The sequence below is a fragment of the Dermochelys coriacea genome, chromosome 5 (assembly GCF_009764565.3).
Source record: "Dermochelys coriacea isolate rDerCor1 chromosome 5, rDerCor1.pri.v4, whole genome shotgun sequence".
Classification (NCBI taxonomy): domain Eukaryota; kingdom Metazoa; phylum Chordata; order Testudines; family Dermochelyidae; genus Dermochelys; species Dermochelys coriacea.
In genome coordinates this window covers 85,012,434-85,027,255 of record NC_050072.1, presented here as the reverse complement: position 1 = coordinate 85,027,255, position 14,822 = coordinate 85,012,434, and the positions used below count along the sequence as shown (strand labels likewise).

The window sequence follows — 14,822 nt, the reverse complement described above, 5'->3', positions numbered from 1 at the left end:
GAGATCCTTTTTTTGAGGCCAGCTCCCAAGAAGACATCATCTTAGCAGGCTGCCACCTGGCCAGAGGCCTCTACCAAAGTACTGGTGGATTTCTGGTGTGTTTCTGTCCCGGCCTACAATTTCAGGAGCTGAAACATGGGTCTGAGCATGGAATTCAGCAAACAGGACCTCAGTGCTGGGAGAAAAAGCAAAGGGATTAAAATGTTCTACTGGAAGATCAAGAACCATATTTTCCATTCTGGTAATTATCTGATAACATGCTCATATGACAATGAGATGGATCACATTATTAACAGCACTACAGTCATGGACCCTGCTTTCACAATGGATAGTTTAAGGGCTTCAGGCAGGGTCATTGGGAAAGGAAGAAACATACAGACCCTGAAGACAGTGGGTTGGACCCAGAGGAGCTGGAATCTGGTCTTTCTGTGCCTAGCCTGTCAGAGTTCGGTTATAGTCTCAGGACCTGTTTGGGGATGAGACCAAGGTGCTAGAATAGCCCAAGACAGACACATCAGAAAACTGGCATTGCAGCCTGGGAAAAAAACGCACTACCACTCTCATCGCTATTGAGAAAATTATGCCATGTTGGCGGGGAAGGGGGAGATTTACCTGTTAATGGCCACTCTTATAGTTATTTTTGCAGTAGTGGTGGTTTCTTCCTCTTTTCCCTGCCACCCCCTTTACTTCCTATGACCACCACCCTTCCTAGATACATTGATCAAACTGAGGGGAGTGAAGGCATCATCCATTTCTGAAATCAGAAAACAATAACAAAATCTTTAACATGGTTTCATGTGTATTTCTATTGATATTAGAGTTTTCAGGAATCCAGCTGCAACATTAGGAATTACCTATACAACAGGATGGGGAGTGTGAAGGAGAACCTAGTATAGCCCTTGAGTCTCACAGATTTTTCTACCTCACTCAGCAGTTCAAGTTGTAGTTGTCACAACCCTCACCAGGCTGCTGTGTTTGGAGCCAAACGCTGGATGTGTGCTTTTAAGCTCCCCTTTGGTCTTGGTAGGCTCAAAGCACAGTCTCCTTGGTCTCTAGGCTTGCTCCATGGGCATAGATTCTGTCTAGTAGGCTTGCTCTAGTAGCTTGCCCATGACCTAACCATCTTTGCCCCCAACCCTGTTGCTTAAGCACACCCTTTCACCAAGTTCCACCCTTGCAGGCACTGTAGTTTATATTTCACCCCTTCAGGGAATCATGATTGTTGAAGCAAAAATATACAGACTTTGCAGAAGGATTTCTAAAATAAGCACTCTACTTTAGACAACAGATATTTTGCATGGTTCTGTAGAAGGTAGACCTGTACACTGACTCAGTTTCCCCACCACTACTCTTGAGCATTCTTAGGAATTTGGGTCAGAATCCTTTTAGGATTCCAAGTCATCTTTCCTGGACCATACTCCTCCAGCTCCTCATTTCTCTTAGTCTCCCCCTGATCCTTGCAGCCCATTTCTTTCAGCTTGGCTGATCTAGTAATCAAAGTACCCTCTGCCTTCAAAAGTATGCCCCTTTGTGTTCCTCTCTCAAATTTATCAGCCTCTGTGATTTTAAAGGGCTAAGCCAACTCCTCTACCTCTTTCTTCCCCTTTTGGGGATTTTCCACTCTTCTAGAGATCTGGAGAGAGCTACCTTCACCTCGGTAGCAGCTACTCCCAGTTGCAGAGGTAAATGGAGCTGCTCCAGTGCCTTTCCCTGAGTGCTCAACAAACTGGTCCTGTCCATGTTCTGGCAGCAGCTTAACATCCTGAGCTCACTCCCAGGAACCCTGGCCTGCCTCCAGAAGAAAATCTTGGAGATCTTCTGTCCAGGGCTGCACTGAGTCTCTGCGGGTGTCCTGAGCCTCCCACTGGAGGAGGATGGACAGGGTCTGCTCTGCCTTTGCAGTCAGGTCCCTATCTTCTGCCTCTAGGCCCTGCAGAGACTCCTTTATGGCACACACCTTCCTTCACTGCCTCAGAGGGCTCCGATATGATCAGCAGCTCTTATGTCTCCACTCAAGGGGTCTCTCACAACACCTCTCTGAGCTGCTCGTCTTTTACCAGGACCACCTGCAGACCTGGAAGCTAGTCTTGGCAACCAGCTCTGTGGTGGGCACTAAAGGGAGGGCCTCCTTGCAGAGCGCCTGCCACACAACCCCCATCTAGGTGTGCAGGTGGCTAAGTTCCCCTTGGTGCATCGGAGGCTGGTCCTGGCTACTAGTATCAGGATTGGAGACTTCCTGGACTACAGTCGGGGGGACTCTGTAGCACTCAGCCAGCGCATGAGGTTCTCCACCCTTTGTGTTCCCCATCTCATACTCCAGGAATGCGGCCTCGCCCTCCTACTCTCCTGTCATGTTTTCCTCAAGCAGGTCTTGTGGGAGGATGCTCCCTGCCCTCCCTTTACTCCTGACTTTACCATCTCCCCCACCCCCCAAGCCTCTCCAGCCACTCCATGATGTACCATCTGAGTCGGAGAAATATGCAGCCGGTCCATCTCCGAACTGCACCCAGGAAACAGCTGTGCAGCTTCCGCTTTGTTCTGCCTGTACATCTGGCTTACACACTTGCTGATAGTCCTTAATGACTGTCTGCCTCTGAATGAGACATTCAGGCACATCTTCCTGTCTCTTTAGCACAAAGAGTGTCTCTGGAAAAAAGTTAACTTCAGATCAAGTAGGTGGCAATACAACAGTGAGTAGGTAAACTGAATCACACAATTTCCTACATTCTCCACTGTAGTTAAGTAGTCTGATTCTTCTGTGGATGAGTACATGTTAAGTTAATGTCAGTTGTTCACTAAGGAGAGAATGGATTTCAAAAATGTTTTAAGCAAAATGTATGTTCCTTCTGAGTCAGTTCTTGCTTTTTAGGATAAATCACTTGTGCATTTCTCATAAGGTTTAAATTAATTGTCTTTCTAAAAGGTCTGTTCTGTTAGGTCCTTTATCCTTCTGGCTGTCAAGTTGTCTGGAGTGACTCATGAATGTGGGTGCCAACCTCAGGGTAGAGTTTTACAAACAAGGGCACAAACCCCAAATTGGTTGTGTGTTCTATCTATTGGTTGCGTTAGATTTCACCAACCATCAAGTGTGAGCTCCTCAAGCACTGTAACAGCTTTTATATGGAGTCTTGGGCAGTCAGGTCTATTTTGCCATCCAGGTAAGCCTACTTTGTGATAGATGGTCCCTTACATCAAAAATCACAGTAATATTCAGGTTATTGCCATTCTCAAAGGACCAGTCACTTACCCCCGGTCAATTGTACCTAAGATCTCTCACCGAAGACAGTGCTTATAGCCAACCCTGTAATAAACTATCTAAAAGATTTATTAACTAGGAAATAGATGAGAGCTCTTTAAAGGGTTAAAGCAGGTAATCATACACACAAATGAATTACAGTCTTAAGCTTCAAAAGTAATACAAGCTACTGTAATGTACAAGAACTATATGTCCTTTTAGGGCTAACCCAAGCTAAGTATATTGAGGATCCCTTGTTTATGCTTAGAAATATTGCACTTCCCAAATTCCAAGCAGCATAGTGATAGTTAACATAAGAACAGCCATACTGGGTCAGATCAAAGGTCCATCTATCCCAGTATACTGTCTTCCGACAGTGGCCAATGCCAGGTGCCCCATAGAATGAATAGAACAGGTATTCAAGTGATATATCCTCTGTCGCCCATTCCCAGCTTCTGGACAACAGAGGCTAGAGACACCATCCCTGCCCATCTTGGCTAATAGCCATTGATCGACCTATCCTCAATGAATTTTATCTGGTTCTTTTTTGAACGCTGTTATAGTCTTGGCCTTCACAACATCCTCTGGCAAGGAGTTCCACAGATTGACTCTGTGTTGTGTGAAAAAATACTTCCTTTTGTTTGTTTTAAACCTGCTGCCTATTAATTGCATTTGGTGACCCCCTAGTTCTGGTGTTATGAGAAGGAGTAAATAACACTTCCTTATTTACTTTCTCCACACCAGTCATGATTTTGTAGACCTCTATCTTATCTCCCCTTAGTGATCTCTTTTCCAAGCTGAAAACGGCCCGGTCAGCAGTGCTGATCAGAGCTGCCAGGATCGCTTTTTGACTGAAAACTGGACACCTGGCAACCCTAAACAAGAGTTTGTGCATGTCCTCTCTTCATGGGTGTGGGGTTTCCAGTTCCATAGCAAGCACTTCTATAGTTACAAAGCAAACACTTAAATATTATGTTCTAACATGGCATAGAGATATTATAAGTGAGAGTAATGCATGCAGCAACTGACAAGTATTTCATAAGGTCCAAACACTGAACACATTTCTTATAAACTTAACATCTATTTTAACAATACTAACACACAGGTGAAACTGATTTATTTCCAGCTAGGCATTTGTCAGTGTTCAGTGAGGCTTAGGGGTCTTGGCCTGAGCTGGCACCTGATCTGCCAGCATCACACTGGCAATGAGCTCTGTTAGCTGTTTTCTCTGACAAAGATTGTCTTAATTTCACAACACCTACTAGGACGTTTTGTCTCTTGCACTCTTTAACATGTTGCTGTTAAAGTAATGAGTGACAAAGTTTTGCTGCCCACTGTCCAAGCTTGAATGGTTGGCCTGAGTCTTTTCCAGAGCTCCAGTGTCTATGCTGCTATTTTTAACACACTCATTGAAGCTAAGCTAGCACAAGTCTGTGTACCAGTGCTGGGAATCACACCTTTCAGTTGCAGTGCTGACAGGCCTATATGCTTTTTTGAAAATTTTACCCATACATCATGGGTAAAATCAACCATGCCACTACATAGCTATCGATGTTGTTAAATGTAGTTTTACAAGACCTTAAAGTCTTACTAACAGAAGAAATCTGTTTTCTTACTACAGAAAAATCTGTAGGAAGGTTCCAATAGGTTATGCAATAAGACTTTCTCTTCACTATTGTACAGGAATATGGGAGTTCAGCATGGGGTAAGACATGAGCAGGGATAAGGGAGTTAGGTGTGTGAAGCCCCTGCTGCCAGGGAAACAAAACAAACATTCAAGCAAACAATGAAAATTCCTAAAAATTGAGATATTTATATCTAATTACAGCTCCAAGGTCTTGAGTACTTATACGCTTCTTTCTCCTGCTGGTGCTAGTAAAAGGCCTGGCATGTTTAGAGCAGCACAGCAGAGAGGACGTTTAACTAGTTACACACATTGGCACACAATAACTCTGTTGAAGAATTTGCTCTAACAGCTGTTTCTGATTTTGGATGTACCATGTACTCCACTTAGGAAGGAATAATCAGTTACACACATACAAAATGGGAAATGACTGCCTAGGAAGGAGTACTGTGGAAAAGGATCTGGGGGTCATAGTGGATCACAAGCTAAATATGAGTCAACAGTGTAACGCTGTTGCAAAAAAAGCAAACATCATTCTGGGATATATTAGCAGGAGTGTTGTAAGCAAGACACGAGAAGTAATTCTTCCACTCTACTCCACACTGATTTAGGCCTCAGCTGGAGTATTGTGTTCAGTTCTGGGTGCCACATTTCAGAAAAGATGTGGACAAATTGGAAAAAGTCCAGAAAAGACCAACAAAAATGATTAAAGGTCTAGAAAACATGACCTATGAGGGAAGATTGAAAAAATTGGGTTTGTTTAGTCTTGAGAAGAGAAGACAGAGGGGAAATGGTAACAGTTTTCAAGTACATAAAAGGTTATTTCAAGAAGAAAGGAGAAAAATTGTTCTTCTTAACCTCTGAGGATAGGACAAGGAGCAATGTGCTTAAATTGCAGCAAGGGAGTTTTAGGTTGGACATTAGGAAAAACTTCCTAACTGTCAGGGTGGTTAAGCACTGGAATAAATTGCCTAGGGAGGTTGTAGAATCTCCATAATTGGGGATTTTTAAGAGCAGGTGGGACAAACACCTTTCAGGGATGGTCTAGATAATATTTAGTCCTGCTTTGAGAGCAGGGGACTGGACTAGATGACCTCTCGAGGTCCCTTTCAGTTCTATGACTCTCTGGTGTATTTTCAAACATTTACAGTTTTTGTATTTAGAAACCAAACATTTCTAAGTTTGCACATATAATACTAATTACTGTGTTACATTTTGTGGGTTGGGATACTGGACACAAGAGATCTGTACTGAATTCTTGGCTCTGCCATAGACTCCTTTGGTGACCTAAAACAAGTCATTTAATTTCATTGCCTCAGTTTCAGATCTATAAAATGGCAATAATAATTCTCTGCCTCAGAGAGGGGTTGTGAGGATAATTTATGCATACAGTGCTCAGACTTATTTTATAGCCCTCATCACTACAATAAGTATCTAAATAGTCTTGGCCGTGTACTATTCATACATCTGTGTAACGTAATCCAAGTAAATTACCTCTATTGATCTGGCATATTTCCTGATCACCAGGTAAAGGAGGAAGTTGAATGAAAGGAGGACAGCAAATAGCAAAAATTAATTCAGCTATATGGATGTGTGGTGTGGATAGTCTACTATATCTTTCTTCATTTAAATTTCCTTTAGTTACCTGGTGTTAAAGTTTCCCTGGGATTAGAATTCCAGAACAGACGAGTGTTGTCACCCATCTTCATAATACACTGGTCCTTTCCTCTGTTGATACCAGTGATGGTCATCCTTTTGAAAAGCTCCATCCAGGGAAAGCTTTGGCAAAGTTCCTGTTAACCATATACTTGAGGTCCTATGCTTTGCTAGCTGAGAAAGCAGGCTCCTCTTGACTGCAGGTGGAGAGTACCTTCCAGGAGCAGAAATTGCATAGTACACAATAACTGAGGCAGAGCACTGTGTTTGATGCGATAGCATGGTAGAATGAGGATGTTGTTACCAGATGGCTTTTACCCCAAGCACACACAATCTGGGCCACTGCTTGGCAGGCAACAAAACTTTACTCTTTCCATGGAAAAGCATATAATGGATGGACCAGAATTATGACATGAGCCCAAAAAAGCAGGCATCTTTTTATAACAAGAACCTCAGTCCAAAAGGTGGAAATTTCCTCCAATCTGGCATTCAGTTAAAATGACTCACTTTAATCACATGCTTATAAGAGGATGGTTTCTTTGCACAATGATCAGGGATATCTTACTAGAACCCTCAATAACACTGTTTAAATATCATTAGCATGGTTTCAACCATAGTGTGGACAGGGCCTACGACACAAGATCTGACAATATAAACATTATTGGGGGCAACAGTTTGTCCAAGAAACTGCTGCACTGGGCGAAGGCAATAGATTTATCTTCAGATTCAGGTTCAGACTAGGAGTTAGGATAAATGTAGTCTTTTATGATTAGGTTATAAAATGTTATAGAAAATCTCCTGAGCTTTATAGACTGTTTGTTGGACATAATTCTTTATTACTGCTCATGAGCAAGCCAGTAGTTACGCTGTATGTTAAACAGTTGAATGACATAATTATATTTCCCTTCTGTTCAGCTAATTTTTTTCTTGATTTTAAGGTGGCTTATGCCTAAAGACATTTGCTAAGCTCACAGTGGAAGGATGGGTTGTAGATGATATGTGATATTTAAGACATTATTTATCCTTTTGCTAAAGCTGTTGCATTTTTAAAGGAGATCAGCTGCACAGTTACTGTTTAATGAATATTATGTTATTATGCACAAATCACTGAAGATAAATTTTAAGTTGTTATAATGTAAAATGTATCTATGCTCATCTCTTTTCCTTTTAGGTCTATTGTGATACACAGTTTGTAATGCAAAGAATCTCAGGGCTTCTGCCTTCTGGGTGGGGCTCAGGCCTTCAGGTCTGTGGGGTGCACCTGCTGGGGCCCCAAGCCTTGGCTAGTGCCTCCCATGGGGCAGAAGCCTCAAGTCCCACCGCACTGCTGCAGGGCAGAAGCCCCAAGCCCTGGTAGGTGAGCTCCATAGGACTGAAGCCCAGAGACCCTGCAGGCGCGCCTGGATCTTCAAGTTATGAAGATTATTGTATGCAGCTCAGAGGGTCAGTAAATATGACTACCCCTGCTCTATATCATATCCAGATATAAAACTAGATTTACTTGATCTAGGAAAACTAAGGACTCCAGGTATTGCTAGAGCTATATGACCACAACCTTTTCTCTAATCATCCCCCACGCCCCAAAGGAAGAGACTGTTTATATGGAAGGAAAAAAAGTTTCTTGAACAGTCATCAAACATCCAATTCTTTAAGAAATGTGGGCACTGCTTCCCTGAGGGTAATATTGGCAGTTTCCTCCAGTGATGAGCCCAGTGCCTCAACATCCAACAGGCTCATAGCTTTGGGAACCGTCACCTTGTTGTGGTGAAGGGGCTTGCAAGTTCCAGTGATCCTCAGAGCTAAATTATTGAGAGCTTCATATTCCTGGTAGGGTCTCCCAAGGTGAACAAGTCTGAGGGAAGGTCCAAGACAAAGTATGGTCCAATTCTCCAAGTCCTCAATGGTGGATCAAGTGGAAGAGTGTCCTTGGATCTCAATGGCTTCATCTCAACAGATGAAGGATGCAGCAAGTGGAGATCTCCAGTCGTCTCAGACTTTCCCTGCCACTGGGCCCCAGACCTCTAACTTGTCATGATCATGTGGTCGCTGAAGGCACATGAGCTTCCCCACATTAAAAGAAATCATGCGCAGGCTTCTATCACAGGAATAACATCTGTCCAATCTTCCAAGCCCTGCGGCAATGGACTAGTGGTGATAGGGACAGGATTAGTGAATCTGGCAGTCCCTTGCCATGAATCTGCATGTAGGCGGCAGTAGTTAGATGGTCATCTAGCACCTGGACTGAGACAGAGGTGCAATTTGGCAGCTACTATCATGACTGAGCAGTCCTCTTTAGGATCCTCTCTGCTCACTCTGCATGGGGAGAGGGCTAGAAAAGGTGCCCTAAACCTAGGCTGTCTCATATACTCCTGGCTGGATTACCGCATCCAGTGGGATCAGTCTGCCTGCAGTTGAAGCTATAAAAGGACAGTGACTTTTGCTACATGGAATGTTCACACCCTGATGGATAACAAAGATAATGTACTGCTGGAAAGAAGAACTGCTATTGTCGCTAGGGAACTTGTGAGATATAACATTGATGCCGCTGCCCTGATTGAGACAAGGTGCCCAGATGAAGGTCAACTGAGAGAAAAAGGGGGAGGCTACACCTTTTTCTGGAAAGGAAAATCTGTGGCACATTCATGGTGTCGATTTTGCAATTAGGAATAAGTTTGTCAGTCAGTTTACAGAATTTCCTGTAGGAATCAATGAATGTCTTATGACTCTTTGTTTTGAGCTTTGCAACAAGCAGTCTGCTATTGTCACCAGTGCGTATGCCCCAACATTTGATTCTATCAAGGATAGATTGTATCAAGGATATCAAGGAACAATTCTATACAGATCTTGACCAAAATTCCCAAGGAGGACAAGATCATTCTCCTCTTGAGATTTTAACATTAGAGTCGGGCGGGAGTCAGATCTCTAGAACGGCACTATCAGAAAAGAAGGAGAAGGAAAGGCTAATTCCAATGCCATCCTCCTGAGCAAATGCGTAGAACATGGTGTGATCATCATGAACACCGTCTTTAGACAAAGTGAGAAGTATAAGACCACCTGGAGAAACCCCCACTCCAGGCATTGAAACCTTCTTGACTATGTTATTGTTAGAGCTTGAGATCGGAAGGATGTTCGCATCATGAGGGCCATGCATGGAACCGATGACTGTTGGACAGACCATCACCCTGTTAGATCAATCATGAATTTCCAGATTGCCTCAAGGCATCACAAGCAGGCAAAATCAGTATGAAAGAAGTTCAGCATCAAGTTGCTTAAACATATAGTGACTTGGGAGAAACTTCTGCAGTGTTTCCAAGAGACGTTTGCCGTTATATCTACAGCTGATGATGATAATGAAAATCTCTAGAAGGGATTAAAAACTGCTATTCTCTCAATATGTGCTGAGTCTATTGGTTGTGTCACCCACCATCACCAAGATTGGTTTGATGAGAACGATGCTGAGATTCAGGGCCTGCTTGACCAGAAAAGAAAAGCTCATCACATGTGGCAAAATGACATATCACATCAGCAGAAGAAAGAGTCATATAAGCAATTCAAGGCTGAAGCCCAAAGGAAAATCTGTGACATCAAAATAAGTGGTGGTGAGAAAAGGCCAAGGAGATTGAGATTTATGCTGATAAACATGACATGAGGAGTTTCTTTTAAGCAATAAGGACCATTTACGGCCTATGTTCCCATGGATCCACACCACTTCAAGCCCAAAATGGGTCAACATATTTTAAGGACAATGAAGCCATCAAAGCCAGATGGAAGGAGCATTTTGAGTTACTCCTGAACCATGAGTCAACTGTCTTTGATGCCACTATCGAATTTGTACCTTAATGACATGAAAGAGAATCTCTTGCTGACCCTCCCATGAGCCATTATGCAAACTAAGAACAACAAGGCAGTAGGGCCACATGAGTACCAGCTGAAGTCTGTAAGTTTGGAGGTGAAGAACTGATAGGGAAGCTCCACAAAGTTTTTCTTTATATCTGGTATAATGAGAAGATTCCAGAAGACTTGAGAAACACTAACACTGTTACAATCTTTAAGAAAGGAGATAAGTCGGAATGTGGAAACTATTGAGGCATTACCTTGCTATCTATAGCAGGGAAAATTCTTGCCCATATCCTCTTAAACCAATTACTTCCCCTTGCTGAGGAAATATTGTCAGAATCTCAATGCAGTTTTAGATCATCCCATGGGACAACCAACATGATCTTCATTGCCCGCCAAATCCATTAAAAATCTCATGAGAAAAATCAGGACCTGTACATGGCTTTCATTGATTTGACAAAGGCCTTTGACTCTGTCAATCACAAAGTCCTGTGGAAGATACTGGCCAGATTTGGCTGCCCTCCAAAATTTTTTAAGGTCCTAAGGCTTCTCCATGATCAGATGACTGCCACGGTTCTCTGTAATGGCCTTGGGACAGAACTGTTTGTCATCAAAACTGCCCGAACCCTGCTTTCCATCTGCTTAGCAGTCATTTTGGTCCTCATTAAAGATCATCTCTCCAATGGAGTTGACATTCAAAATAGAATGGATGGGAAGCTCTTTAATATTCGACATCTCCACTCCAAGTGTAAAGTCTTCAGGGCGTCCATTACTGATCTTCAGTATGCTGATGATTGTGTGTCATCCTTGTGCACACTGAGAATGACCTTCAGTCCATGCTGGATTTTCTTGCACAAGCTTATCAAAGCCAAGGACTCTCACTCAATACTGAGATGACTAAAGTGCTCTCTCAACCTGCTTCAGGCCTTGACCTACCGCAAATCACCATCAAGGGTCAGACTTTGGAGACAGTTGAGCACTTTTGCTACCTCAATAGCCAACTTTCTCAAAATGCAAAAATTGACAGTGAGATACAGCACAGGATCCAATGTGTAAGTGCTTCTTTTGGGAAATTGCTCTGACGCATTGTTACAGACTGTGATGTATGGCAGAACACCAAGATCCAGGTATATAAGACAATTGTTGTTCCTACGCTCTTCTATGGATGCGAAACCTGGGTGACCTATCGACAGCATTTCAAGAGTTTGGAAAGGTATCACCAACGATGCCTCTGAAAGATCCTTTGTGTCAAGTGGCAAGATTGCCGCACTAACGCCAGCATCCTCGCTGAAGCCAATGTCACCAGCATTAAAGCAATGAACTTCGTGCACCAACTCTGCTGGGCTGGACATTGTGTGTGGATGCCAGGCTCTTGCCTCCCAAAACAAATCCTCTACTCTCAGCTTATCCATGGTCAGAGATCCCATGGTGGTCAGAGGAAATGCTACAAAGACACACAAAGTGTATCTTAAGAAAACTGATGTGGACATCACAAGCTGGGAAGAGCAAGCCACCAACCGACCCCAATGGCACCACATCATCCATCAGGCAGTGGCCTGCTTTGAGGAGAAGCACTTTGCCCTCAAAGCTGAAAAGAGAAAGAGAAGAGTAAGGAAAAAGAAATAACTTTCTCCCAGAAAGCCGCTAGCCCGCCACAAATGTCTGTATCTACTGTGGGCAGATTTGTGGTTCCAGGATCAGACTCCTGAGTCATCTCAGGACCCATATGTAAATCCGTGGTAGAGATCATTCTCAAATCGAGGGATTGCCAGTCAATCAGCTTGTAACTCTCACAGTACCTCAGTGAAAAACATTGTCTGGAACTCATGCAGGGAAGACCTCATATTTATCCTCACTACATATGGTTTGCTACTGTGGCAGCAATAGTTCAGTCTAAATCCATGTGATTTTTATCTGTGAAGTAGCTTGAAAACTGAATAGCTGAACTCCGTTTTACCAAATGGAGACAGTAAAGATCAACCAGACTGTGTACCACTAGAAATGCTTCAGTTGACTGGAACTTCACAGAGGTTATAATGATGGGGAGGTGGAAAGCAAAAACAAACAAAACCCCCATCTCCCTCACAACTCCATTTACTTAGTCTCCTGCACAGCCACAGTATAAATTTTCAAGGAATTTTCATGCAGCAGTTGGTTAGACACTGAATGAGACCACCAGTAGCAGCTCTACAAGTTTTTCATCCTATTTCAGCTATTGCAGGTAATTGTATACCATGATGACTTGGATGACAAAGCCAAGGAACAGAGTCTAAACAGAGTGATCTCTTGGCTGAATAATATTGTTTCCTTAGAGTCGTCTCAAATCTAACTGGTTCCAAGAACAGACCAATTATACAGGTAATTTTCCCAGACAAAAAAAAAAGGCTCACCCTGGGATAAAAAACAAAAGAGCTAATAATTATATAATTTGTGTGTGAAAAAAATCAGGAAAAAAATACAAAATGGCCAGCCATTTATCTGCCTAATTTCCCAATTTGCATGAACAGTCATGCTAATTATAGGTATTGGTGCACATTTTCTCCAGGGCCTTCAACTTTTGGGTGCTCATCACTCTTAAAATCAGGCTGTTTATTTAGATCCCCAAAGTTAGGCTCCTGTATCCTTATTTAGGCACAAATTTTTAAAAATCTTGGCCAGTATTATGTATCAACTCAGGAAAAATTGTTTGCAAAGATGAACACTGATTTTCAATGTCAAAGTCATGGACAAGAGCCTTTCGGCAAGGCAGTAGCTCCCCGCTGCCCCGCAGCGGCTCGGCAGACCAACTGAGACCTTGCTACACGGGATAATAAAAAACCACAATTGTAAATATAGAAGAAGGAATGAGGAGATGTGTTTTCTTAACAGGAAGGATAGGAAAGGGGAATGCTACTTAAGCACTGGAGTGAGAGTGTATCCAAATGGATAAATGGCATATGCCCAGTATAGCACTCCTTTTCTTTCCCACCAGATATTCACTTTCATGGCAGTTTGTTTTGATTATTCAATTTATCCAAAGCTGCTCATTGATTTCAATATTATGTGCTGAATAAATCTTTGTAATAGCTGTATTTTCTTAACTGGACTATGCTTCCTAATGCAAAGGGTATGCAAGATATTTTTTGCAAATAGCTTTTAACATTCACATTTTTTGGTTGAATCACCAAGAGCAGTTTAATACACAGATTGTTTGAGAAATCACTTTACTTGCATGTTTTCATGTCTGAGGCCCTAATCCAATGTCCATTGAAGCCAGTGGAAAGACTTCTATTGACTTTATTGGGCATTGGTTAATTCCTGAATGATTAAAAAATGTTACAGAAAAGAAAGTCCTAGTCAGGGTAAATGAAAACAGTCTTGTGCTTTTTTTTTTTTTTTTTTTGTTAAGCACAGTTTTACCTGCTCTTAGGTTATACACTGCCAACCTGTTCCATCTCATTCTTTAACTAACAAGAAACGGCTCTATGCTACCTGACTGAGATCAGTTTTTTAATATCTAATTTGAGGCCAGGCATGTGTCCTGTTCTTTCAGTCAGTAATTATATATACAAGCATTCCTAAACATTCAAGTGCGGAAAGTAGAATAGATTAGACAGAATTAACTACTTTCCGAATGATTTTGGCACAGATCTATTCACCCTGCCCCAATAATGTCTTGTATATCTGAACGACAAAGGCAGAAAAACATTTTATATTTTATGTGGGTGCCACCTATAGTTAAGGTTATTCAACACTTTACATTATAAGATAGTGTTTTCAGTTGATTATAACTTTAATAAATCTTTCGTTTGGGCTAAAATTTCCCATGCCAGGTATCTGCCTCAGGATGAAATTTTTGGGTAAATTTAAACTAAACTGACAAGCCATTTCTGAGAATGAGTTTATGGAAAAATACACTGTTTTGTCCATGTTAAAAACATACTTTCAGCCATTTCACTGTAGGTTCTAGTGCCTCCACAGTTGGTGCAGGAACTTGACATTTAGCAGAGAAGCCCCATCCCTGGTGCCAGCGTTGGGCCTTTTGCCACTCTTGTGAAAATTCACCCAAATTGGGCCAAGGTGTACACCTCTAAAAAAAAAATCTAAGTTTGCACATTCTCTGTAGAGACTTGTTAGAATTTAGCAGCTAAATTTTCCAAAGATTCTATCTGCACTGAGCATATTCTAGCCAAGAGATGCAAGTATTGTTGAGCTGGACTTTCCCTGCAATTGCTACTTTTAGCTGCTGGGGGTTGCTGTTGCCACACTGTGGTTCTCAACCTGTGGCCCGGGTAACATACTGTGGGTAACATATGAGGCACACAATGATAAATAGGTTGAGAACCACTGCTGTAAAATAAGGTGAAAAACTCTTAATAGCAGTGCCAATTGGACGGGGGTGGGGGGATGGGGACGGGATGACACTTCTTCCCAAACCCATAGTCCGATGATCAGTTAGACCCTCAGCATGTGAGCAAGAACCAGCCAGTC

General features: G+C 42.4%; 1 long non-coding RNA gene across 2 annotated transcripts in view; it reads left to right on the top strand.

Moving 5' to 3' along the window:
• LOC122460423 overlaps positions 1–14,822 on the top strand; it is a 32,450-nt gene that overhangs the window by 4,454 nt on the left and 13,174 nt on the right. The window contains exon 3 of one of the 2 annotated variants that reach the window (XR_006281715.1): positions 7,687–12,573. The exons of the other annotated variant lie outside the window; for it this stretch is intronic. This is a non-coding gene — a long non-coding RNA (uncharacterized LOC122460423). The remainder of the gene's footprint in view (positions 1–7,686; positions 12,574–14,822) is intronic. 2 annotated transcript variants of the gene reach the window in all.